Source organism: Eleginops maclovinus, chromosome 20 (genome assembly GCF_036324505.1).
Source record: "Eleginops maclovinus isolate JMC-PN-2008 ecotype Puerto Natales chromosome 20, JC_Emac_rtc_rv5, whole genome shotgun sequence".
Taxonomy (NCBI): Eukaryota; Metazoa; Chordata; class Actinopteri; order Perciformes; family Eleginopidae; genus Eleginops; species Eleginops maclovinus.
This window is the reverse complement of record NC_086368.1, coordinates 31177216-31201558: the sequence shown is the minus strand read 5'-3', so window position 1 is coordinate 31201558 and position 24343 is coordinate 31177216. Positions and strand designations below refer to the sequence as shown.

Here is a 24343-nt window from a genome sequence, read left to right as displayed (position 1 = left end):
AACCTCACAAAGAACCGGTTCACTCTCAGAGAGTCGCTCTGAGATAAACCTCACAAAGAACCGGTTCACTCTCAGAGAGTCGCTCTGAGATAAACCTCAAAATAGAACCGGTTCACTCAGAGAGAGTTGCTCTGAGATAAGCCTCACAAAGAACCGGTTCACTCAGAGAGAGTTGCTCTGAGATAAACCTCACAAATATCCAGTTCCCTCTGAGAGAGTCGCTCTGAGATAAACCTCACAAAGAACCGGTTCCCTCTGAGAGAGCCGCTCTGAGATAAACCTCACAAATATCCGGTTCCCTCTGAGAGAGTCGCTCTGAGATAAACCTCACAAAGAACCGGTACACTCTGAGAGAGTCGCTCTAATATAAACCTCACAAAGAATCGGTGCACTCACAGAGTCGCTCTGAGATAAACCTCAAAAAAGAACCGGTTCACTCAGAGAGAGTTGCTCTGAGATAAGCCTCACAAAGAACCGGTTCACTCAGAGAGAGTTGCTCTGAGATAAGCCTCACAAAGAAACGGCTCACTCTCAGAGAGCCGCTATGAGATAAACCTCACAAAGAACCGGTTCACTCTGAGAGCCGCTCTGAGATAAACCTCACAAAGAACCGGTTCACTCTGAGAGAGCCGCTCTGAGATAAACTTCACAAAGAACCGGTGCACTCAGAGAGCCGCTCTGAGATAAACCTCACAAAGAACCGGTTCACTCCCAGAGAGCCGCAGCGTGCAGAGGAGGAGTGGTCCTTTCTCTGTTTCGCCTCAGAGACCCTCCACCATGCTGCAGAGATAAACACATTCCAAGTGGTCCGGAGCATCTTTGCTTTCCTAATGGTTCTTCTCTCGCAGGGCTGACGGCTGGCTTTCAGAGGCAGGGACTTGTAAATTCGCAGCTTTAAGTACATCTTATCCATCTGACTCAGTCTTTCTGTTCTGCTGCAGTGTTTCCACACAGGTGTGCTTTCCCCTGGAGGCTCTGCAGGAAGACCCGTGGACAGATTGTACAGCAGCTCGTTTTAATCTTAGTGGTTGCAAACAATGAGTAACGCTGGTTCTGCAGAGCATATCAAAGGTGTAGCTTGTCTGCTACCCATTCAGGAGGTGTGACCAGCGGAGGTAGGCGACTACTGTTATCATCCTGCTAACCCGAGAAACTTTGAAGTGCTGTCCGCACATGTGTGTCTGTGAGCTGTAGTTTCACAGTCTTTAATGCAAAGGGTGCCCCCCAAGGCTCAGTTGGCACACTACGCTCTCAGGCTCCAGGACTCTATCGGGGAGCGAGCCGGACAGAAGTCAGACGCCACACAGCAGCAGAAGAGTTTTCCTTTGCTCTTTATTGAGGTGCACTTCCACACGCAAGAGGTGAGGACACTTTACCATGTTACAACTTCTGAGCTATGGAAGCAAACGGTCAGTAAAGCAGCTTACTGGAGTGACTGTCAATGGTTTTTATTTCTTGTATTGATAAATCACCACCCTCGAGCTGGACTTTCCAGATGGCAACCTGTTAGAGCAGCTCCTACTCAAGTAGTAGTTTCCTTTATGTACTTTATTTAAGGTACTTTTTATCTCTATTTATTGTATTTAGCTCTACTTTAACTCATAGGTTGCACAATGGATGCCAAGCACATAATTCTTGCACTGCTTTGGCTACTTTTTCTGTTCACTACGGTGTCCGGGGTTTCCTCGTGCAGTGGACGGTGTTCATCTGTTGCGGGCGGACAGGACGAGAGAGAGTGGTGAGAGGAAAGGAAGAGGGCTGGCTGTGTTTGTGAACATGGTGTAACCCTGGGCACATCACTGCTACAGAAAGGATCTGCAACAGGGACATTGAGCTGCTAGCAGTTAGCGTGCAGCCAGACTATTTGCCCCGGGAATTCTCGCATGTTATCGCGGTAGCGGCGTATGTTCCCCCCTCTGCTAATTCTGAAGAGGCATGAGACATCATCAGCTCTACTGTTAGCAGACTGCTAACACAGCACCTACCTGCCCTCATCCTGATCTCTGGGGACTCCAATCATGCCTCTCTCTCAAAAACTCTGCCCACATTCAAACAGTATGTCACCTGCACCACCAGAGACACTACAACACTGGACTTACTGTACACCAACACCAAGGAGGCCTACAGCTCATCACCCCTTCCTCCCCAGGGCAGATCTGACCACAACCTGGTCCACCTCCTGCCCGTGTATCAACCTCTGGTTTACAGACAGCCGGTGCCCACACGCAGCGCGGAGAGGTGGTACCAGGACTGTACGGTGTTTTCCAAACAACACACCCTGGATTTCCCCTGAGATAAAGGCTCTCCTGAAGGACAAAAAGAGAGCATTTAGATCAGGCAACAGAGAGGAGCTGAAGGTGGTACATAGGGAACTGAGGTGGAAGATCAGAGAGAGGAAACAGCTACAGGAAGAGCATGGAGGAACGTCAGCGGAGTCTGGAGAGGCCTGAAAACAATCTCTGGCTACAAAGGACCAGACTCCCAGGTCCGGGGGGACCATCAGTGGGCAAACAAACTGAACATTTTCTTCAATAGATTTGATCAGTCAGGCGCCCCTCCCCCGACCCATTCCCCACTGCTGCACCCCCATTGTCCCCACTACACCCCTCGGGTCAGTCCTCTGCAGCTGACTCCTGCACACCTCGGGTCAGTCCTCTGCAGCTGACTCCTGCACATCTCGGGTCAGTCCTCTGCAGCTGACTCCTGCACACCTCGGGTCAGTCCTCTGCAGCTGACTCCTGCACAACTCGGGTCAGTCCTCTGCAGCTGACTCCTGCACATCTCGGGTCAGTCCTCTGCAGCTGACTCCTGCACACCTCGGGTCAGTCCTCTGCAGCTGACTCCTGCACACCTCGGGTCAGTCCTCTGCAGCTGACTCCTGCACACCTCGGGTCAGTCCTCTGCAGCTGACTCCTGCACACCTCGGGTCAGTCCTCTGCAGCTGACTCCTGCACACCTCGGGTCAGTCCTCTGCAGCGGACTCCTGCACACCTCGGGTCAGTCCTCTGCAGCTGACTCCTGCACACCTCGGGTCAGTCCTCTGCAGCTGACTCCTGCACACCTCGGGTCAGTCCTCTGCAGCAGACTCCTGCACACCTCGGGTCAGTCCTCTGCAGCTGACTCCTGCACACCACGGGTCAGTCCTCTGCAGCGGACTCCTGCACACCTCGGGTCAGTCCTCTGCAGCTGACTCCTGCACACCTCGGGTCAGTCCTCTGCAGCTGACTCCTGCACACCTCGGGTCAGTCCTCTGCAGCGGACTCCTGCACACCTCGGGTCAGTCCTCTGCAGCTGACTCCTGCACACCACGGGTCAGTCCTCTGCAGCGGACTCCTGCACACCTCGGGTCAGTCCTCTGCAGCGGACTCCTGCACACCTCGGGTCAGTCCTCTGCAGCTGACTCCTGCACACCTCGGGTCAGTCCTCTGCAGCGGACTCCTGCACACCTCGGGTCAGTCCTCTGCAGCTGACTCCTGCACACCTCGGGTCAGTCCTCTGCAGCTGACTCCTGCACACCTCGGGTCAGTCCTCTGCAGCTGACTCCTGCACACCTCGGGTCAGTCCTCTGCAGCTGACTCCTGCACACCTCGGGTCAGTCCTCTGCAGCTGACTCCTGCACACCTCGGGTCAGTCCTCTGCAGCTGACTCCTGCACACCTCGGGTCAGTCCTCTGCAGCTGACTCCTGCACACCTCGGGTCAGTCCTCTGCAGCTGACTCCTGCACACCTCGGGTCAGTCCTCTGCAGCTGACTCCTGCACACCTCGGGTCAGTCCTCTGTAGCTGACTCCTGCACACCTCGGGTCAGTCCTCTGCAGCTGACTCCTGCACACCACGGGTCAGTCCTCTGCAGCTGACTCCTGCCCCCTTGGTCTCAGTTATTCTGAAGCATCTTCTTTGATCTGATTAACAGACACAATCCATCATCAGGATTTAGGCTGGACTTTAGACCCTGGTAGTGTCTGTCTTGATGCCTTATTGTCCCATTAAAGCAAACGTTTGACACTCGGGGAGGACGGTAATGTCCTGAATGGCTCTGAGCAGTAATAGCTGAGCTGTCCGGCTGGCAGGCGTTCAGAGGAGAATATAAAAAGCCAGGAAACGGCCCGGCATGAAAAGCATTCCAATAGAGGTTGTTTGAAAGAAAAAAAGTGGGCAAGGTCTCATTTTTAAATTGGGCCGCCAACAGATGTGTGTCTGCTGCCGGGTCTGAGCTAAGCTAAGGGGCTACAGGCTGTAAATATTTATCAGACAGGAGAGCGACCTCAATGCTTCTATCAAACGCTCGGCAGGCAAAGCATGTTTCACAGTTTTCCTGGGCTCTTCTTTTTAGATGAATTCATCCTCTGGGTAACATGGATATCAGTCTTAAATATTAGAGCAGTGTTTCCACTTTAAATGTTTTACATGAAACGCACTAACGTTAGCTCTGGTGTTAAGGTCATCTCATCTGATCAGAAGTTGCTCTGAAAGACTTCAGAATAACTCCTGCTGTTTTGACAGAGTGCAAAATACAGTCTTAGAAAAAGGAACGAAGGCTTTTTGATTTCAAAAGCAAATAAATGAGGTTTGTAACTCGAGAGGTTTTACATTAGTGGGTTACATGCACTCTTAACGACTCTGAGGTAGAATTAGCTCATTAAAGTTCCTACTGACACATGTATGTGTTTTTTAAATTGGATTAAAATAGCAAGCGATTAATCAAACAAGGCCCTGAAATCCTTAAACCCCCCCCCCCCTTTTAAACAGCAGAGAATCAGATGTTATAGAAACTGAGAAACAGCTGATCCACAACAAGCAGCAGTCAGTGTTCATGATTCCTTATGAAACCAGAACCTTCTCTGCCATCAGGAGGTCGATAAACACTTTCATTCAGGAGGTTCTGAGTGTGCCCACAGAGTCTGGACGGAGCGGGAGCAGGCAGGGTGTGGTTTGGCATTGGGCCTCCTTCTCCTCCAGCTTTCCTCTTACAGGTGTTCAGCAGAGCTCAGGTTCAAGTTCAGTTATTGAGCTTACTGTGTTTATTTCTGACATGTATCTACTTCATCTGCATTACTTGTAGACCTGTCTCACAGAATTCCGTCACTATTTTTGCTCTGATTTAAACTCCTCTGTTACATATTGCACTACTATTCAGGATTATTTGATAACGTTCTGTACTTTTATAATATGCTGCAGTGTTGGAGGAGCCCGGGATCTCAGATTTCCATTGCCATAACTCCACTGCTCTGCACATGATGATACAAACCCTTGAACCTTGAGGTGCATGCAGAAATACAAGGCTATGTGCAGAATCGTGAAGCTCCCTGATGATGGAGGACTTTTTCCTGGAGGCTGAAGGAGATGTCTGACTCCAGATCAGTGTCAGCAGTGTGTCTGCAGAGACCAGAACAGAGCCGGGCTTGTGCAGCCGGATCATTAGCAGTCTCCGCTCATTAGGGCCGGCTTCATCAAGATTGAGAACCCATACCAGGCCCCAACAAATCACCAATATTCATCAGCAGAATGACAACAACAACAACAACAACAACAACAACAACAACAACAAGGTGTAACAAGCAGGTGGTCGTCAGCTGTGGTAGGGTCTGTAACAGGAAGTGGGTCAGAGTTTACAGAGACTCAATGCCCCGCAGTGACTCCTCCACCTGCCCAGCATCACACATTAAAAATGAGCACCGTGTTCCCCTGCCAGATATTAAGAGGGGGTTAACGGAGAGTCTGTGGAGACCCTCACCCTCAGCCGCTGAGCCTGAGCCCCCCAACAGGAAGCAGCACTGTGAGAGACTCAGGTTATTCAGAGAGAGCTTCAACTGCAGAGCCAACCCGGCCGGGCTCATCCTAACAAGGACAAACACACACACACACACACACACACACACACACACACACACACAAGCAAACATGAATCTCTGCAGACAGGGAGAAAGGTCGCCGTTGTTTTGAGAGAAGGACTGTTTCTGTCAGCCGCACCAATCACAGGCTGTGTGATGTTGCTATGGTTACACAGACAAAGATCCTGGCGCTCCAAAGATCAGACGCTCCTCTCGTTGTGTTTCCCTCTCTGTCCCTCACACACACTCCGCCCGGTGGGATGGCAGGTCGTCCTCTGTGTGAGAGACAAAGCCCGGCCATTATATTATGTAAATCTGCCGGGCCGCTGCCGGTGATTAATTGCCGGCAGGCCGTGAGCCACAGCGACCGGGACCTTCTTCATTTATTTATTTCCCAGGCAGATGGAGGCGCAGTGATACTTAAATAGTGAGCACGTTCACACACAACTAGGGGATCAGGGTCCCGGCGCTCCTGCTGAGTGATTTCCAACGTGAGTTATGGCCTCTTTAATTAGAGTCTTAGATAACAGCTGAGAAACCATCTGAGTATGGAGGCTCAAAGAGACGCAGGATGTATTTATTACAGCTTTTCATTCATGATAGCTTTTTTACTTTGATGAGTTCATTGGTCTGTGAGGACAATTGTCTCCTGCTGTTTCTTTAGGGTCTCTCAGAGTCACAACACCTGGGGACATTTACAGCAGAAGGAACAACGCAAGAGCTGGATATTAAATAAGGGGGGAGCAGGCGGTGCTGAGAGAGGTGACTCATCAAACCAAAAACACACCCAAAAAACCATTGACCTCCACACTAGGGGAAAGTGATGTTTTAGGACTCATTCCTGCACCTCTCGATTGATCTCTACCATGCAATCGTTGTGCGATTGGAGGAGGAGCATCGTGTCCCTGACGTACGGACCTCCCAGACGTTCCTGACAGACACCTGGAGCAGGACCGCCTTCAGAGCGCTCTCAGGGAGGTTTGCAACGCTGCCTGAGAGATGGCGAGAGGACAGGGGGGGAAGAGAAGCTTGGGGCTCTCTGCTGGAGCCGTTACCTCTGTGACCCTGACGGGAGTGGGAGAAGATGGATGGATGGATGGAGGGATGGATGGATGGATGGAGGGATGGATGGATGGATGGATGGAGGGATGGATGGATGGATGGAGGGATGGATGGAGGGATGGATGGATGGAGGGATGGATGGATGGATGGATGGATGGATGGATGGATGGATGGATGGATGGATGGATGGATGGATGGATGGAGGGATGGATGGATGGAGGGACGGACGGATGGATGAATGGATGGATGGATGGAGGGATGGATGGATGGAGGGATGGATGGATGGATGGATGGATGGATGGATGGATGGATGGATGGATGGATGGATGGATGGATGGATGGATGGATGGATGGAGGGATGGATGGAGGGATGGATGGATGGATGGATGGATGGATGGATGGATGGATGGATGGATGGATGGATGGATGGATGGATGGATGGATGGATGGATGGATGGATGGATGGAGGGATGGATGGAGGGATGGAGGGATGGATGGATGGATGGATGGAGGGATGGATGGATGGATGGATGGATGGATGGATGGATGGATGGATGGATGGAGGGATGGATGGAGGGATGGAGGGATGGATGGATGGATGGATGGAGGGACGGACGGATGGATGAATGGATGGATGGATGGATGGATGGATGGATGGATGGATGGATGGATGGATGGATGGATGGATGGATGGATGGATGGATGGATGGATGGATGGATGGATGGATGGAGGGATGGATGGAGGGATGGAGGGATGGATGGATGGATGGATGGATGGATGGATGGATGGATGGATGGATGGATGGATGGATGGATGGATGGATGGATGGATGGATGGATGGATGGATGGATGGATGGATGGATGGATGGATGGATGGATGGATGGATGGATGGATGGATGGATGGATGGATGGATGGATGGATGGATGGATGGATGGATGGATGGATGGATGGATGGATGGATGGATGGATGGATGGATGGATGGATGGATGGATGGATGGATGGATGGATGGATGGATGGATGGATGGATGGATGGATGGATGGATGGAGGGATGGATGGATGGATGGATGGATGGATGGATGGATGGATGGATGGATGGATGGATGGATGGATGGATGGATGGATGGATGGATGGATGGATGGATGGATGGATGGATGGATGGATGGATGGATGGATGGATGGATGGATGGATGGATGGATGGATGGATGGATGGATGGATGGATGGATGGATGGATGGATGGATGGATGGATGGATGGATGGAGGGATGGATGGATGGATGGATGGATGGATGGATGGATGGAGGGATGGATGGAGGGATGGATGGATGGATGGAGGGATGGATGGATGGATGGATGGATGGATGGATGGATGGATGGATGGATGGATGGATGGATGGATGGATGGATGGATGGATGGATGGATGGATGGATGGATGGATGGATGGATGGATGGATGGATGGATGGATGGATGGATGGATGGATGGATGGAGGGATGGATGGATGGATGGATGGAGGGATGGATGGATGGAGGGAGGGATGGATGGATGGGTGCAGTTTTAGGTTGCACACATGCATCTGGAGAGGTGCCAGAGCAAAGACTGCCAGTCTCACCGGCACCAGGGAGCAGTTGGGGGTTCGGTGTCTTGCTCAAGGGCACCTCGGCAGGGCCCAGGAGGTGAACTGACAACTCTCCAGTACCAGTCCACACTCCATTTTTTTTTTTTCCACTCGGGACGTTAACCGGCTACCCTTCGGTTCAAAGCTTAGGTCCCTACAGACTGAGACACTGCCGCTGATGTTGGGCTGCTATAACTATCAGCTGTTTGGGTTTAGAGCTGCTGAAAGGAAGAGCAGTGGATGCTATAGAGCTGTAGAGGTCAAAGGGTGGGTTTTCTACTCCCTGCCCCGGGGCTCTGAAGGCAGGGCTGCAGCAAACACTCAAACAGCTCCAGCCTCTCCGTCAGACGGTGAATCCGCCCCACCTGTTTGTGAGTCTGCAGATAAGCCGGCGACAAAGAGAGCAATCCCCCGTCAGACACAAAGAGCCGATCAATAGAGAGGCTTTGTTCCACCTGGCTGTGATGGAGGAGTCAGAGATAGTGGAAGAGAGACATTTGTAAGAGAAGCCGGTCGGTGATACATGTGTTGGGGGGGCAACACAACTAAATCTTCCTCCTGCTGAGACAGGAGACAGGAGAAGGGAGACAGGAGAAGGGAGACAGGAGACAGGAGAAGGGAGACAGGAGAAGGGAGACAGGAGACAGGAGAAGGGAGACAGGAGAAGGGAGACAGGAGAAGGGAGACAGGAGACAGGAGACAGGAGACAGGAGAAGGGAGACAGGAGACAGGAGACAGGAGACAGGAGACAGGAGACAGGAGACGGGAGATGGGAGACAGGAGAGGAGCTGCTGCAGGTGCATCAGGTTCTTATTCACACCTGACAGTAATTTATTCCAGACAGAAATGAAGATGATAACATCCCATAATGAGGCGTTGCTGCGGCAGCGTGAAGTGAGATCAACACAAGCAGACCTCAAGCAACAGCTCGTTACCCTCTGTCTGAAACCAGAGCCCAGTCTGCTCTGATTGGATGACTACTTAGAGATGTCCCGCCCCTGAGCCTATCAAAGACAGTATGTTGGAGCGCTAGCCAATAGGTGTGTTCCACGGTGATGTCACTTTGTTCCTGAAGTTGAAGCTTACCAGGCGGGGAAATGAAGCCTGAAGCGGGAGAGGCCTTCTTTACATTCATAGTCTTTGAGAGAAAGTTAACAGATGTCTTCTGGATTTATTCCGAGGACATCCAGAGACAATGTCGGTCGCAGTTGTGAGATGTGCACAGCTGGAAGCAGCTGTGGGAAACAGTGTGACGTAGAGGGATTACTGTTCAGCACATATAGGACTCACCTCTGAGCCCTGAGTCGATCGCACGGCGTCTTTCAAACGGACGGAGACAAACCCCTCCTCTTTCTTCACCTTTCCCCGGGTCGATGCACATGATGAAAGAGAGAAGCCTCAGCAGCTTTATCAGATGCCCCTGCTGCACGGAGGCAGGGGACACTGAGAGGAGCCCCCAGCATATTCAGATCCAGAGACAGACTCCATTGAACAGCAACAAGCAGCAGCAACATTTCCCAGCATGACGCGTTACTCCAGATCTCTGATCGTACGTGTTTCTTTATGCATTCAGGTGTAAGTGTTCTACTCAATGTTGTCATAGAGACGCAGATCCTGGCTCAGAGCTGCAGAGTTCTTCTTCAATCTGCCTCTTCAGATTTTGAGTCAGATTGATCCGTACTGGGACAAACTCCAGGGGTTATTGCTCTTATTTTAAGTTGCTAAATCATGTTAAAAAGCCCGTTAATCACACAACTCACTCCAATGAACAGCAACAAGCAGCAGCAACATTTCCCAGCATGAAGCCATCTCTTATCGTAAGCGTCTCACTAACACCGGGAGTCCGAGTGTACGTGAACAGTGGTGGGAGAGGTGCTCCGATGCTTTACCTGAGTTTAAATGCAGAGGCATTATTGTCCAAAAACTTCATTACAAGTCATTCAAAATCCAACTCCAAAAGTGTTCTCAGGAAACAGTGTACAAAGACAGCCGAAGCCCGGATGGACTTACAGTGAAATGTTTGAATCCTTAGAGAAGCTTTTTGTTCAAATCAGATTAAACTGCTCAATAAATGCAGGAGAGAAAAGGTTTAGGGTTACTGAAATGGAATCTAACAAATCAAGTCGTCCTGTTAGACTCTATACCTGACGGAGACGGGGAGCTTTGTGACCATTAGTCAGGACTGACTCATGAGGGGGGGGGGGGGGGGGGGGGACACAGGAAGGCAGATATTTCACCGGCAGCTGTTGAGTTCATCAGAGGTAAAATAACAGACAACAGCAAGATACATCACAACAACAACAAGATACATCACAACAACAACAACATACATCACAACAACAACAACATACATCACAACAACAACAAGATACATCACAACAACAACAAGATACATCACAACAACAACAACATACATCACAACAACAACAACATACATCACAACAACAAGCACTGTTATTCAAAGACAACACCTCCCCATCCACGTCTAACTACCTGTTCCACAGTGAGAGAAGGTACCCCCCCTCCTCCCGTGGGACGATGGGAATGATGGAGGGGAGTCGAGCGGCTGAATCATAAACGCAGAAATAAAAGCGATTCAAAAACAAGCTGCCTCGGTAGATATGAGATATAGACCCCAACTCAATTTCCCCCAGACTTCCTCTCATCAAACCTAATGAATAAGAATTGATTTAGGAGTGTGTGTGTGTGTGTGTGTGTGTGTGTGTGTGTGTGTGTGTGTGTGTGTGTGTGTGTGTGTGTGTGTGTGGTGTGGTGTGTGTCGGTGTCGGTGTGTGTCGGTGTCGGTGTGTGTGTGTGTGTGTGTGTGTGTGTGTGTGTGTGTGTGTGTGTGTGTGTGTGTGTGTGTGTGTGTGTGTGTGTGCGTGCGTGCGTGCGTGTGTGTGTGCGTGCGTGCGTGCGTGCATGCGTGTGTGTGTGTGTGTGTGTGTGTGTGTGTATGTGTGTGGGGGGGGGGGGGTATAAATTAGAATCAGGAGCTCATCACCTCCTGAGGCTGGAGGCAGTCAGGAGGTAGTCCTCGAGTGAAGCCAGAGTTTGAGAGGACTTTAAGACTCAAACCCTGGAGCTCTTTCAGATGGGTGGGGGGGTCCACAGCAGACCTGGAGCTCAGTTCAAGTGTTGCATCACATATGAAGATCATGCAAAGCCTCAGAAGGATGCAGACTAACCCCCGGTCAGACTCTCCGTGAGGAGCAGAAGCTCAGACTCGAACAAAGACCGGATGTGTGTGACCGGTTAACAGAGCCCCTGCTTTATTAAGGTCCCAGGGTGTTAGGGTGGGGGCTGACGGAGCTGATGGCTGATCTGCGCTCTGATTGGACCAATCTCCATTCAGAAAACACACACAACAACAACAACAATAATAATGATAACAACAATAACAACAACAACAATAATAACAACAACAATGATATTAATAATAACAGTAGCAGTCGTTCTGCAGACGTGTCTTATGGAGGGGGGGTAATGTTTATGGGAATGACCGTAATGCGATAGGACAGCTACTCTGCAACTGAACCGTTGGAACTGTGTGTGTCACCATGAAGCTGGTCTGCAGGTGAAACTGGTTCCTGGATCATCAGGTGTAGTTGACTTCACACTGAACCTTTGTCCCTGCAGCAGCAGACAGGTCATGCTGTTTAAATCGGTTCATTGTTTCCCTGCTGCAGAAATCATCAATAAGGAGGGCTTAATGCCTCTCATTATGTGGAGATATGGGAACATACAGTGAGTTATGGATCATGTTCCCCGGACAGACCATCACTGATCTGTTTGCTGCTGAGGCGTGTGATGAGCTCGATCCTGTGAAATCCTTAAACCTTATTTCCTAATTAATGCACCACTATCTGTGGGGAAGGGTTGTCATTGTGATCAATTGACCATCCTGTGATGATATCAGTCCAGCGTTGAGACCTCAGATATTTCCATCAGGAGAAACGCGCTGCAGCTTCAGGAACAAAGCGTGTTGACCAACTGTCTCTGTCTCAGAGTGAGTCTCAGAGCTGGAAGTGTCTGTCAGTATCTGAAGGTTAGCTACGTTAGCGAGCTAGCTTACAGCAGATCTGCAGGGACATCAGAAGGAGTCATGTGATCACATTTTTAGAATAAAGGGTGAGTTATGGTTCAACGCCGACGCAACACATTGAACACGCAGACGCCTGGACGCAGCCGAGAACATTTATAGTTCTGCGTCGGGTTTACCCGATGCAATGCAATTTATCGCCACAACGGTAGGGGGCGCAATGTTTTTTGTACAGACTGACCAAGATTCTTTTGACGTCTATCATCGTCGCTCGTTGTATTTGTTCACCAGACGTTCACCAGACGTTCTTCTGCTTGGTCCATTGTAGCTCTTTTAAAAAATGACTTTCTTTGAGGATTGGAGGAATTGAAAACCGGGGGAAAACGAAATTGCGGAAATGACGTTTGTCGTTTTAGCGGACCAATCACAGCCCTTACGGCTGCGTCGCCTCGACGCAAGGTTACAATGTTTGGGAGGTGCACGCAACAACGCAAGGAGGGCCCGCAAGGAGGGCCCGCAAGGAGGGCCCGCAAGGACGCAACGGGTCCGAAAGGTGACTTGCATTGCGTCGTCTTTGAACCACATATCGGCCTTAAAGAGAGACGCACACAGCTGGAGACCAGGGGACACTAAAGAGAGACGCACACAGCTGGAGACCAGGGGACACTAAAGAGAGACGCACACAGCTGGAGACCAGGGGACACTAAAGAGAGACGCACACAGCTGGAGACCAGGGGACACTAAAGAGAGACGCACACAGCTGGAGACCAGGGGACACTAAAGAGAGACGCACACAGCTGGAGACCAGGGGACACTAAAGAGAGACGCACACAGCTGGAGACCAGGGGACACTAAAGAGAGACGCACACAGCTGGAGACCAGGGGACACTAAAGAGAGACGCACACAGCTGGAGACCAGGGGACACTAAAGAGAGACGCACACAGCGGGAGACCAGAGGACACTAAAGAGAGACGCACACAGCTGGAGACCAGGGGACACTAAAGAGAGACGCACACAGCTGGAGACCAGGGGACACTAAAGAGAGACGCACACAGCGGGAGACCAGGGGACACTAAAGAGAGACGCACACAGCTGGGACCGGAGCGCTGGGTGACCTTTAAGATCACAAAGCTGGACAGCTGTCTCTGTTGTTGTTTACCTGACATGTCCCCTGGTCTCCAGCTGTGTACGTCTCTCACACACACACACACACACACACACACACACACACACACACACACACACACACCGCGGTGATGCTGCTCACAAAGCTTCCATTATTTCAGAGCTGTTTTATTTCTTTCTGTTTAAGTTGCAGAAGACATTTCCCAATAATTGCACAAATCAGCGACACATTAAAGGGAGACGTGATCTACTGGAGGGTCCAATTACTGGACTACACTGAGTGATGTCTGCGATCCGAGAGTCATTACACCCAGCTCACTTCCTGAGAGCGCATTCAATCTGCTCCGCGACTATTCCACGTCCCCGGGCCCCGGGTTTACATCGATACATCGAACCACAGGAGCCACAGGAAGTCACAGACAGCGGGTGATTAGCAAGAAGTGGATAAACTTCCATGTTTGAGGCAGCCTCTGAAGAGCTGCACGGTTAGCATGAGGGGGAACGGACGGCAGCGGTGGGAGCCTCAGTGTGATTCACAGCACTTTCACTGAAGAATGGACGGAAAACAATCAGATGCATCTCAAGAGAAACCAGTCTGGTTCATTTGAGTAGGATGGGAAGGCGTTGGTATTTCCTCGGACTGAAGAGCAGCCCATGTTTCCCATGCCCCATCACATTGTTTCTCTATAAGTAATCCAATCACCTTTATTCATCCGTTGCCATGCTCAAAACAAAAAATGACTAAACAGCCGGACGATGGATGCTGTCATTATAGATCTAAAATATCTGTCCGTTCATCTCAAGAGTCAGAGTGAGATTTCACTGATCTGAAAAGTAAAAAAAAAAAGTGAAGTGACTCAAAATGTTGACCTCTCTCAAAAGGGTCTACATTTTGAGAGAGGTCAGTATTTTGAGAGAGGTCAGCATTTTGAGAGAGGTCAGCATTTTGAGAGAGGTCAACATTTTGAGAGAGGTCAGTATTTTGAGAGAGGTCAGTATTTTGAGAGAGGTCAACATTTTGAGAGAGGTCAACATTTTGAGAGAGGTCAGTATTTTGAGAGAGGTCAACATTTTGAGAGAGGTCAGTATTTTGAGAGAGGTCAACATTTTGAGAGAGGTCAGCATTTTGAGAGAGGTCAACATTTTGAGAGAGGTCAGCATTTTGAGAGAGGTCAGTATTTTGAGAGAGGTCAACATTTTGAGAGAGAAGAAAGATTTTGAGGAAAGTAAAAATGTTGAGTCAGAAAGAACATTTTCAGATACTAAAGAAAATCACGTGGCCCTAACCCTAACCCTAACCCCTAACCCTAACCCTAACTCCTAACCCTAACCCTAAACCTAACCCCCTAAACCTAACCCTAACCCTAACACTAACCCTAACCCCCTAACCCTAAACCCCTAACCCTAACACTAACCCTAACCCTAACCCTAAACCTAACCCCCTAACCCTAACCCTAACCCTAACACTAACCCTAACCCCCTAACCCTAAACCCCTAACCCTAACCCTAACCCTAACCCTAACACTAACCCTAACCCCCTAACCCTAACCCTAACACTAACCCTAACCCCCTAACCCTTACCCTAACCCTAACCCCCTAACCCTAACTCCTAACCCTAACCCTAACCCTAACCCTAACCCTAACCCCTAACCCTAACCCTAACCCTAACTCCTAACCCTAACCCTAACCCTAACCCCTAACCCTAACCCTAACCCTAACCCTAACCCTAACCCTAACCCTAACCCTAACCCTAACCCTAACACTAACCCTAACCCCTAACCCTAAACCCCTAACCCTAACCCTAACACTAACCCTAACCTCCTAACCCTAACACTAACCCTAACCCCTAACCCTAACCCTAACACTAACCCTAACCCCCTAACCCTTACCCTAACCCTAACCCTAACCCCCTAACCCTAACCCCTAACCCTAACACTAACCCTAACCTCCTAACCCTAACCCTAACCCTAACCCTAACACTAACCCTAACCCTAACACTAACCCTAATCCGTTTCCGTACATCGCACTTCCATCATTACACATTGGTGTTCCTTCTCCCAGTACACACGTGTATCCAGTCTGCATGATTTCTCCATCCTTAACTCTTCTGAGTAGTGTTTGCAGCGCTGCTCATTTGCTCCCAGTAGGGACTGTGTGTTTCTTTAAGTAGTATCTCACTCCCCACACTGCTGCCTCAGTGGCTGCAGTGCTAACGTTGGGATGGAGTTTTTACTTCCATTAAACGGCCTCTCCCACCTGGGCTCAGTGTTCCTGAGGGGGAGAGAGGCTCGACATGACTCCCAGTACATATAAATGTTCAGTTCCCAACACATCATTAAGTCGGTCATACTCCATTAAGCCTAAAGTAGAAAGCAGCTGATGTGAGCGCTTTGATATCTTTTACTTTCCACAGCGCCGCAGGGATCACACAGCTCCATTGTACTTCACGCTTTCACAATGTATCCGGTTGATAAAGAGCCATTCATACCCTGAGAGATATTTCACGCAATGAAATGGTTCTTAACGGCTTCTTAAAGAACCACAGGCAATTTGGAGAGCTAATGTTTAACAATCCATGCTGTGCATCTTACTGACTGATGTGCAGATGTCCAATCAGGGCTGGATATCCATTCTTCTTCTCTGGGAACAATAGGATGTGAGTCCAGGGTTCACTGTGTGTGTTTATGCAGCTTCAAACGCAGACACCGTGAAGTTCAAAGGACTTGTTTTGACTCTTTTCCAGAGACGGCTCACTTTCTGCTTGAAACCCCTTTTTCAAAAGTCTTCTCTCCATGCGCCTCCTTCATTGTGTGCTTGTTAGAGGAGTCAGAGAGATTTCTCCCACTGGTCCTGATTTCTCTGCAACAGAGCAGGGTTTACTGGCTCATCTATCCAATGGAAACAGTCAACAGAAGCAGCGGGCTGATCTCTTCATGTTGTGGAAATAAATCCCAACCTGCACGCCTCTGTCTTTCAGTCTCCTTCAGCCTTTTTATTTCCCATCATTCTTCGCCTCCATGTGTCTGTTTGTCTATTTCCTTTTCAGTATGTACACTCCCACTCCTTCCTTATCTCCTTTTCTCTGCATTTACTTTACAATGTCTTCCTGCTTTTAGTCTTAAAGAAACCCTATTCTGCTTTCTGTGGTGTTCCTCCCGTGTGTGTGTCCGATAGGTTTGGATGCATGTGAAGGGTCTTCAGGGGCCAAAAAGACTGACAAAAAGTCGGATTAAGATTTATCACTTATAGATTTACTATATTTGTAATACGAAGCTCTGTCCCTGTTCCAACGTTTATTCGTGTTCAGTAAAGTGAAGTTACAGTCGTCGTGGGTAGTCTCATCGTGCACTTCTTGTTTTGTTTTGTACTTACCCTTCCGTATCGATGCAGAGCTCTTTACTTCCTGTCCTTGTGTGTTTTCCTGGCAGCGTGATTGTCAACCCCTCCCTTCATTGTTGCCTCCTGGTTCCATTAACCATTTTAATTGGCTGACGCTTTTATCCAAAGTGACTTACAATAAGTGCAAAAACCTTGAAGAGTCGACCTCTGAACAACAAGTAAGTATATTCACTTCAAGCAAGTCCTACCATTGTAACTGCTGCTGGATTATTTAAAGGCCTCAATTCACTTTTTGAAGTACTGTTTTTTTCCTTCAAGAATTGAATTGCCAAGTTACAACGGAAACAGAAGCGTTTTCAGTTTGCAGCGGAAGATCTGCAGAGTTTCTGCTGTGCTGGGTTCAATGGGGTCTGATTCTTCTATTAAGAAACCATTATCGCAAACAGGTGTGTTTTTTGAGGGACACCTGGGTCCCTTTCGCAGTAAGGGAGTAGAGAGCTGATTGGCTGACCACTGAGAGATGTCAGCCAGACACTGAGAAATGCATGCGACCTCCTGGGTTTCAGACCGGGGAAACAACAGTTGAGTATCATCTGTGTAGCTGTGGTAGGAGCAGCCGTGAGAGCGAGAGAGAGAACCAAGAAAGTTTGTGTACAGAGAGAAGAGGAAGGGACCCAGGACAGACCCCTGTGGCACCCCAGTGAGGAGTTGATGAGAGTCAGACACAGACCCATCTCCTTGCACTAGAATGAGAGCAGGGAGAGTTAGTAGAAGGATGTGGTGGTTCACTGTGTCAAAAGCAGCAGAGAGGTCCAGAAGGACGACAGCAGAGGAGAACCCTGCATTAAGTCCTCATCTCCCTTTGTCCTGGGCCAGTTTGTCTTGTTCCATGTCCAGAGAGCCGGCATTATCTCAAGCCAAGAACATTTTTATCTGACGGAAACTCAAGTTTGTTTAGTTTTGTGTTTGTTTCCCTTCGTTCCATGTTGGTCGAGTGGTTCCATCTGAGTCCCAGTCATCGAGTCTCATTCCTATCAGTGAAATCTAGCTGTTTCTGAAGAGTCATTTTAACATCAGCTGTGTTACAGCAGCGTTTATGGTGGTGTGTGAAGGCTCTATACTGAGCTAGGTTTCCAATGCCTCCTCTTGTGTGTAAGAGTCCAGAACGAGGTAGTAGAGATGTCTCCCGCTCAACATATCCTAATAACAAGGCTAGTGTGATCCCCGATGAAATGTGTGTGTGTTCTTCTGAGGTTTAAAGCTCCAGGTGTGATAAGAGAGCCGGCCAAAGCCTGCAGAGCATACCCTTCAAATCCACTTTGATAGGTGGTAGTGTACCTGTTTAACGTCTCATATATATTTATGATGCTTTGTTGGAGCAGCCTGGGACTTCATATCAAAACTACTGGTAGCTGATGAGTTAATAAAGCTTCTGACTGTGGAGTTTCATCTTTGAGTTCAGCTTAAAGTTAGTGTTTGTTACGCAGCTTACATTGTGGTGTTGCACAACTTTACATTAGTTAAAGTAAGTCAAGGTTCACTTTCAGTTTCAACCTTTAACCCCGTCTGAAATGTCCACTTGATCTGCTGTTCCTCAGAGAGAAGGTCAACAGAAAGTAAAGGACTCCACCATTAAAGCAGACCTCAGCAAACTGGTTGCTCCGCAGCATTATGGTGTGGCCTGCTGGGGCTGCAGCATCTCGGCTGCTGTCAGGAAGAGACTGATAAGGAAGGCTCTGTCCTGGGGAGTCAGACAGGAGAGTGGCAGCCAAGCTGTCTTCCCTGCTGGACAATGTGTCCCACCCCCTCCAGGACACCCTATCCACACTGTGCAGCTCCTTCAGCGACAGGCTGCTGCCCCCGTGGTGTCTCAGGGAGAAATACCGCAGGTCCTTCCTTCCTGCAGCGGTCAGACTCTTTAACCAGCATGGCCCCCGGGAGACCCCTCACATATAACCACACTGACTATAACACCCAACACCATGTGCAATATAGATATGATACAGTTAATAACTGCAATATTTACCTGGCTGCTACACCTCAGAACGGTGTATTTGTTGTGTCTTCTGTAAACTTGTGTAATTGTTGTGTATCTTTGTGTAACATTAAGCTCTGTGGCTCTTTTTGCTGTAACAAAAGAAAAATTCCCTGTGTGGGACGAGTAAAGGGATTCTGATTCTGATTCATGGGGAGGGTTATGATGGCTCCAGCACTTTGATCTTTGACCTGCACTCAGATTACACCCTTTGTTTTGGTGTAGCCGGTCTGGTCTGCGTTGTGTTGTGGATGATGTGGAACGAGATGAGGAGATCTTCTGCCTTCTCAAACAAGATGTATTTTCTTCAAACTGTGAAACACAATAACATCAAAACAGCAACTTCAGGGTTTCAACATGCACACCTCTCCTCCGCAGAGCCTGAAGCCCACTGAGTATATTATTGTTTTTAATATAGAAACGCACAGAAAACGAGAGAGCACATACCTGTGTGAAACACAATAACATCAAACAGCAACTTCCCTCCACAGGGGTTCCAAATGCACACCTTAAGAGGGAAAAACAGAGACCGGGAACTGCATGAGAAACCATGTGCGTGTTCGATTAGCTTAGCTCCAGTTCAGTAAGCTAGCGAATTTGACTTCAGTGCTGTACATGATAATAAAATACATCCACAGGGCAACGAACCTTCCGTTAACAACCAACAGTATTTGTGGCTGGAGCAAAATTCAATTTGAGCCTCTGAACTGTTTTCTTTTACAGGTTTAACTCAAATGTACTCTTACTCGTATGTCTTAGCTCTCCTCAGCGGAGCCTGAAAGTAGCGGGACTCTACCGGAACTCACGATGTCTACAGTCACAAAATAAAAGCATACCTATCAAAATAAAAGTTCCCCAAAATAAATATACAGTAACAAGTATTTACAAAGAAAAAGTGAAGTGGATTATTGGTGAAATATAAATATGATAAATGAATACATCGGTTACATTGGCACAGATAAAATACTCAGGAGGGGGTCCATGACAAGACAGGATTCTAATTTGGGGATTTGGAGAAAATGGGGGTGCGTCCTGTTCGTTTGTGACCTGATTTCCCCACAGTACTCCAGAGCTGCTGCATCACAAACGGTCTACACATCCAGCTATGAACCAGAGCTCTGGACTGAGACACTCCTCTGCGTGACAGGTGAAGCAGCAACGTCAGCAGAGGAGGCGTGACGAAGCTCACCTGACTCAGCTGAGACAAACCAGGAACAGTTAGTGGTTGTTCCTCCCTGCAGAGAGACAGACGGACTGAAAGACAGACGATCAGATTCACCTTCAGACCAAACTAACACCTTCCCTGAGTTCAGCTACAGGAGAGAAAAGAGGGAGCTACAACACTGCTGCTTCAACCTGCTGACCCCCCCACCCTGAAGGTGAGTCTGACTCTAAACACCACTCCAAGTGAATACTTTTATAGATGATAATCAGTTTCTAAAACCATGCCAATTAAACTGTTCATATATTAACCTCAAGGAGAATTAAGATTACGCAAGAAAAGTGGCAAAAATGTACGTTTTCCGGCTGGGTGATGCGTCTCCATCGCCGCCAATACAAAAACAGGAACAATCCTTTTTCATTGTATTGTGGACTGAGACACTCCTCTGTGTGACAGGGGAAGCAGCAGCGTCAGCAGAGGAGGCGTGACGAAGCTCACCTGACTCACCTGAGACAAACCAGGAACAGTTAGTTGTTGTTCCTCCCTGCAGAGAGACGGACGGACTGAAAGACAGACGATCAGATTCACCTTCAGACCAAACTAACAGACCTCTACTAAACAGTAGATCATTAACTTTTAGAAATGTTGTACAGTTCTTGTGAACTTTGGAAGGAGGGTATGACTGACTGTACTTCCTGTCTGCTGTGTTTCAGCTCCACTCAGAGACAACATGGCTCCAGGTTAGGACCTCCTGCTGGCCGTCTGTCAGGAAGTCTTAGAGATCCTGTCCTCCTGTCCTGCTGCCACAGCTTCTGTAGAGCCTGTCTGCAGAACTGGTGGGAGGGAAAGAACTAAAGAGAGTGTCCAGTTTGTAGAGAAGATCTTCAAGAGGAGAACCTCCCTGTAACCTGGTGCTGAAGAACCTGTGTGAGACCTTCTTACAGGAGAGAGGTCAGAGGTCTCAGAGGCTCTCTGCAGTCTGCACTCTGAGAGACTCAGACTCTTCTGTCTGGACCATCAGCAGCCAGTGTGTCTCGTCTGCAGAGATTCAAGAACACACACCAACCACAGAATCAGACCCGTGGATGAAGCTGCTCAGGATCTCAAAGAGGAGCTCCAGAAGTCTCTGCAGCCCTTACAGGAGAAACTGAAGCTCTTTGAAGAAGTTAAAGTGAAGTTTGATCAGACAGCAGGACACATGGAGGCCCAGGCCCGACGCACAGAGCTGCAGATTAAGGAGCAGTTTAAGAAGCTTCACCAGTTTCTGGAAGAGGAAGAGGAGGCCAGGATGACTGCACTGAGGGAGGAAGAGGAGCAGAAGAGGAGGATGATGGAGGAGAAGATGGAGGCTGTGAGCAGAGAGATAGCAGCTCTTTCACACACAGTCAGAGCCACAGAGGAGGAGCTGAGAGCTGAAGACGTCTCCTTCCTGCACAACTACAAGGCTGCAGTGGAGAGGCTGCAGCGCCCCCTGCTGGAGGATCCACAGCTGCCCTCAGGGGCTCTGATAGACCAGGCCAAACACCTGGGCAACCTCAGCTTCAACATCTGGAGCAAGATGAAGGACATGGTGTCCTACTCTCCTCTCCTCCTGGACCCAAACACTGCTCATCCAGTACTCATCCTGTCTGAAGATCTGACCAGAGTGAGATGAGGAGAGAGACAGGAACTTCCTGATAATCCAGAGAGGATTGATCAGTACCCCTCTGTCCTGGGCTCTGAGGGCTTTACCTCAGGGACTCACAGCTGGGATGTCCAGGTTACAGACAGTACAGTCTGGTTCTGGGTGTGTTAGCAGAGTCTGTCCAGAGGAAGGGAGACATAAAGTCTGGATTATGGAGGATAGGTTTCTATGAAGGTGAATACTCAGCATGTTCTCCATCAGATCCATCCACTCCTCTCCTCCTGCAGAAGAAGCTCCAGAGGTTAGAGTGAATCTGGACTGGAACAGAGGAAAGCTGTCGTTCTCTGATGCTGACACTAACACACACATACACACCTTCACACACACTTTCACTGAGAGGATGTTTCCATACATTAGCAGTCTGGAGGAAGTGAAGGTATCACCTCTGAAGGTGTGTGTGACAGTGGATCCCAGCAGTTAGAAATAACTACTCTGTTATAAATATGATGTTAGCAATAAATGAATGTATATTTTTAATGATCCAAGATATATGAACCGGTTTCTATGGTCAGGTCCCAGTATTTGGAAGCCCTGAGAACTTTGGACGATCAGAAGTTATTTTAAAGTGAATTGAGTTGTTTTTTTCTTCTGGATGAAAGCCGATGTTTTTGCTGACTCAGTTTTAAAGAACAGCTGATGTTTGTCAGGTGATCAAACTGTCCCATGATGCTTTGCTTTGTGAGCAGGTCAGGTGACATCATTCCCCACAATAAGAACCTCAGGTGAGCTGGATAAGCAGCTGTCTAAAGGGTTAAAAAACTAACGTAGATTTCTGGACATAGTTGTGATATTGGGACACTTGTTTCCTCAAAAGCTGAACCTGTCTGATCATCAGCTGGTAAGAGATGCTCTTCATACCTGTTGCATCACCTGTACCTGCACACCTGTACCTGCACACCTGTACCTGCACACTCCCTTTCAGGTCAAACAGACAATGAGTGTGTGAGAGTCAGCTGTTCAATGGTAACCCTTAGTGTGTATCTTCTCTCTGGTGATGCCTGTTTTAAACTCAATATATGTAGCAGGTTTTATTGGCTTTCTCTTGACCTTCAGATTAATGTCATTCTGAAATCTCATTACGTCACACATGGTCTCCCCGCCTTGAATCTAAGTGTTTTTGTGGAACTCTTTGCCTTGTGTTTAAATGTGCTATAAATAAACCCCCCTTACCTTCCTGGGGATTATAGAAAGTGTTCTTTTCTTTCTTCTTTTTAAAACCCTTAACTTAGTTGTATCTTGGAACCCCTTACTTAAAATATGTTGTTGTACTCGTCTCCTAACATTTGACCTTGGTATAGCCTAAAGTATCCAAAGCACCCTTTTCTTTTCATCAATGATTGCACACCTTTTCTAAAATATGCCATTAAACCCCTCAGCTAAAATATGTGTTGTTACTCCTTTCATAGAATATTTCATCATACTTCCTACCTCAAGTATTCCATGGTATCCGTCAAAGATGTTGTGGTACCCTCACCTGAAAAGTTCCAGGGTACATTATTATAATATAAGATCAACCCCAACTACCTTATTGTTAATATTCCAAGGTCATCCTGTCCTTAATAGTCTGTGTTCTATTTTACTAAAGGTTGTAATGGTACCCCTTTACCTATTGCATGGTACAGCATACCTATTCATGGTGCCCCTTTACCTATCATGGTACCCTACTATACAATGGTACCCCATTAACTATTCCATGGTACCCCTTAGCCAAATTTGTCAAAGCAACCCTTACCTAAAAACCAGAACCACACAATTGATCTATGTTACCCATCGGCCTAAATAAGTTGTGGTATCCCCCTTCCTCAAATATAGGATTGTACCATTTTCCTAAAATATTACATGGTACCCCTTTCCTGAAATGTAACCTGTAAGGGAGGCTGTGGCTCAGTAGGATAGTGCATTGATCTTGGATCAGGGGAGCACTGGTTCAATCCCCACTGCAGTCAGCATGTCGTTGTGTCCCTGGGCCAGACCCTTCACCCCAAGTTGCTCCTGTGTGGATTGTCTACAATATTGAATGTATGTTAGTCGTTTTGGATAAAAAGTGTCTGATAAGTGACATGTGATGTAATGTAACCCTTCCCTATCCTTTTAGGGTACCCCTCACTCACCATTTTACCCGTACCTTAAATGTTCTATGGTACTGCTTTCCAAAGGTTCTCATTGGTAGCTCCGTCCCCATATGTTATGGTACCCCTTACCTAGCCACGTCACTCTTTCCCCACGATACTGCATGATCCACATTTCCTGTTATATTCCATGCTACCCTTTAGTACAGTTGTCTATATCTATGTCTACATCCACATTTGATTTGACCAATTTCTTACAGTTTCCATGGGACTCCTTATTTGAAAATCCATACTACCTTTCATGCTTCCCTTTTACCGTAGAAATGTATAGCAGTCCCATTTAATTATATATACGTCACTGTTTCTTCTGCA

General features: G+C 48.3%; 1 protein-coding gene and 1 pseudogene across 1 annotated transcript in view; both read left to right on the top strand.

The window, feature by feature from the left end:
- The window catches only part of LOC134882942 (52 kDa repressor of the inhibitor of the protein kinase-like), a 439430-nt gene that overhangs the window by 99100 nt on the left and 315987 nt on the right, over positions 1-24343 (top strand). The gene's annotated exons all lie outside the window — the stretch shown is intronic.
- On the top strand, positions 1209-23270 carry LOC134882249 (uncharacterized; annotated as a pseudogene).